Below are 4036 nucleotides of genomic sequence, written 5' to 3' on the forward strand. Positions count from 1 at the left end.
TGCTAATGTGCCTTGGATGATCCACATCTCTGGGTCAGGCGTTGATGAGCACATTGAACTATCCATGTGGCTGATAGCCTTCACAACCCAGGCACAATGACACAATTATCAGGGGTGTGATCGACCACTAAGCTAATAGCCTAGTAGGCCTCCCCAGTAGTAGGGGATGCCTGCCAAAAGCAAAAGAAATCCTCTTGCTCGCTTGCCTTTTTTGAGACCTTCTTTTTGTGTGTGTGTGTTTTTTTTTTCTTCCTTCTTTATTAATTGTGAAAACTTAAAATAATAAAAAAGTTTTCATTCATAAATAAAAACTATAAAAAAAGAAGAAAATAAATAGTGAAACTTAACTTAACAATGTTTTTATAAGTATGATTAAGTATGATTTTTACCTCTTAAAAAAAGAGAAATAGAGAAATTATTGAAATAATTTCTCTATTTCAAATTCAATATTAAACTAAACCAAACCCCTTGGGATACTCTGAAAAACACCATCCGATTTCAAAGTAGCATGATCTATCTCAAAAGTTTTACCTAATTGTGCACGTCTAGCATATTTTTTGACTATAGCAAGATCACCAAAACTAACTCCATCAAGTTCACCACCATAGAACTCAACATTTACACCTACTTGTTCAACACTATATTTTGATTCTTCTCTCCTAAAAGGAACATCGACTTTCACAATTCCTTCTTCATCTACTAGAACGAGTGGAAATGTTTCGAAAAAGGTAGGCATATGATGTACAAAAAGCTCATGTCCATTTTTATCTTTGAAAATAGGGTGCCCTAACCAACCAACAACAACTCCATCTCCATTGTCCATTGCACCCTCCCTGAATAACCCCCCTTTAGCTAGATTATTCCCAATGTAATCATAAAAGGCACAATTTTTGGGAAATTTTGACCAAGCTTCTGATAGACTTAGATTTTCAACTAGACCGACACGAACTCGTCAATCTATTTCTTGTTGGAAGTATCCTTGATCCCACTAGTAACGAGTAGGACCAAATAATTCTATCGGAGTGGTTGTAGAATCATACCACATTGTTCCGGCCACAATGAAAGCTACAAAAAACACAACAACAATACTACTAGAGAGGACAGTTGTTGGCTTGATGATGATTATCATGTATTCATCACTTGTTGTCATTGATGAAACACTCTCACACACATATGATTACATTGACTACCGGTGTAACTTCATTGATTTACACTGTTAACCGGTGTGTTCAAGGTCTATCTCTAACCAGTACTCTGTGTCAACCGGTATGTGCCTAAGAGATAACCTGTGGTTATATTAAGTTGGCATCAAAATGAAGATGAAGATCAAGCGGAAGATTGCAGGACAATGGTTCACATATTTTGCTCCAACCGGTATTCATTTTTGTGATGAGTTACCAGCACCATTTGTTTGGTGGTCATTTTTTCGACGAGTTATGTTTAATTGTCTAGATACACTGCACCTAGGAAATTGTGTTCCTATGGCCGACATAAGATTTGTATGTCTATTTAAATACGTCTTAGTGAATCATTTTAAAGAGAGAGAACTGATATAGAAGAGGAGATTTATGTGAATACAGATATGCATAAAGAGTGAAATCTTTTGTTGAAGAAATATAAGTGTTTAGATGAAGAGTAGTGTTGAATGTACTTAGAATGATCTGATCAAGCAAGTCTTGTGCTACTCAGAACAGATCAAACCTTTCTTGTTGTTTTCTAGTCATTACAACAGAATCAAATCCCCTAACCGGGTAAGCTCTAACAAGCTTCATTGTACAAATCCTCTAACAAGGTGATCCATTAGTTTGGATTCTAAAATCCTCCAGCAAGGTTACTCTTAACAGGGTAGTACTCTTAACAGGGTATAAGCTTCTAATCAAGTTTGGGATCTCTTATAAGATTTTCTCCTAGCAGAGCACTTTGTAAGACCTTAACTAGTTAGTTATCTATTACTGTAGATAGTTAACTTGTGAGTTCCATCTCACCATGGTTTTTACCTATTTGGGTTTTTCACGTATAAACACTTGTGTTATGGTGGATGTTCTACTTTGTGTGGATGCTGTTATTTCATTTTGGATTGCATGTATTTTGTTCAAATGCTTGGTTAAGTTCATCTACCGGTTAGTGTTTAAAGTTGTGCTTGTTTTGGTGTCATTGATTCACCCCCTCTCAATGCTTTTCAAGACCATCAACAGTTTCAATATTCCGCATACGTAATCCTTTGTATAAACATTGGGGAGGATGAACACTAAGATGGAATAGACCTCCTAATATACCCAATATACCTGTTGCAATATGATGAGAAGCTATTCCTCCCGGAACAAAAAGGATCAAAACCTTCAGCTCCCCATGCCGGATTTACAGGTTGTATTTTTCCAGTTAGTCCATAAGGATCAAACACCCATATTCTAGGGCCATACAAACCCATTACATGAAATGCTCTGAATCCGAAATAAGCTGCTCCTGAGAGGAATAAATGAATTCCAAAAATCTTAGGCAAATCTAAAGAAGGTTTTCCTGTATGGGAATGACATAATATGTCTAGATCCCAGTATACCCAATGCCAGATAGCTGCTAAAAAGCACAAGCCAGAAAACACAATATGTGCCCCGACCACACCTTCATAACTCCAAATATCTGGATTAGATCCGGTTTCTCTGGTTATACTCCATCCATCCCATGCATCCTTTATTCCTAAATGAGTCATAAAAGGTATAACGAACATACCTTGTCTCCATATTGGATCAAGAATTGGATCAGATGGATCAAAAACTGCTAATTCGTAAAGAGCCATCGAACCATCCCATCCAGAAACTAGAGCTGTATGCATTATATGCACAATGATTAATTGGCCAGGATCATTCAACACGACGGTATGGACATGATACCAAGGCAAACCCATGAAAATACCCCTTTATTAGAAAAAGTAGACACTATGTAACTTTCTCGCATTAGAGACAAATTATGTTATGGAATTGTAGTTTCTTTTTCATTATCATGCTACAATTCACACTATCTAACTTATAGCTCCCTTCTTTGTGGATGAAGTCAATTAATGAATTATCTATCATCTATATAATATGGTTATAATCCATGTGCCTAAAAATGATAAAAAAACAACAACATGTAATATGGGTTTAAAAAATGTTTCGAAAGTGCCATATCAAGGGCCCAAAGATGAGGAAGCAAACTGGGTCGAATTAAATTATATCATCGATTACTTTTTGGGAGATATATTTTCTTAGCTAGACCACTCGATAAAATAATTGAATTATCTAAGTGGGTCCGAATTCATTTTTGTATTGTCTCTAGTTTCCCGGAGAATTTCCTCGGGAGATTGGGTTTGACTATTTCATGACACAAGAATATTTTCTAACATCATAGAGAAGCAATTATTATTTAATACAACTATTTGCGCAAGTGTTCTACGATTTGTAAGCAACTGCCTTTTGTATAAAATTTGTATGAATTTATTATAAGAAACTCCATTCACATGGGATGCTGCATTAATCCGAGTAATCCACAAATAATGAAAATCTCTCTTCCACTTAAGTCTATCTCGATGAGCGGAAACTAAAGCTCTACTCTTTTGTTGGTTAGTAGCCCTAAAAAGTTTTGAATGGGCTCCCCGAGAGCCTGATACAAATGCAAGAATCTTTTTTCGACATTTTTTAGTTATATATTCACGTTTAACTCTGGTCATTGAAGTTAATTCTTCATAAATGACTAATCTATTTTTTGATCAATCATTTTCTTGTTTGGTTTATTAAGAATAAAACTGATTTTTCTAGTGTATAAAATATAGATTCCAATGGCTTTTGCTACTCTAACCTTCCCAATTCTTTTCAGCTAGGCACCTTCCAAGTACGTAAGGGATTGGACCTTGCATTTAAGTAAGATATATATATATATATATATATATAAAATTATGGATTTCTTTGTTTCTATGGTTCTTTCTCTAATGGCAAGGTCATCTCTATACGCCGGAGCCCTAAGAAATGAGTTATTTGGTAACTTGTATAGTTTACCATCTCTA

At 35.5% G+C, this 4036-nt stretch overlaps 1 pseudogene; it reads right to left on the reverse strand.

Annotated features, from left to right (window-relative positions):
* Positions 1 to 454: 454 nt before the first annotated feature.
* On the reverse strand, positions 455 to 2902 carry LOC131052363 (photosystem II CP47 reaction center protein-like; annotated as a pseudogene).
* Positions 2903 to 4036: the final 1134 nt, after the last annotated feature.

The sequence above is a fragment of the Cryptomeria japonica genome, chromosome 9, assembly GCF_030272615.1.
Source record: "Cryptomeria japonica chromosome 9, Sugi_1.0, whole genome shotgun sequence".
NCBI classification, from domain to species: domain Eukaryota; kingdom Viridiplantae; phylum Streptophyta; class Pinopsida; order Cupressales; family Cupressaceae; genus Cryptomeria; species Cryptomeria japonica.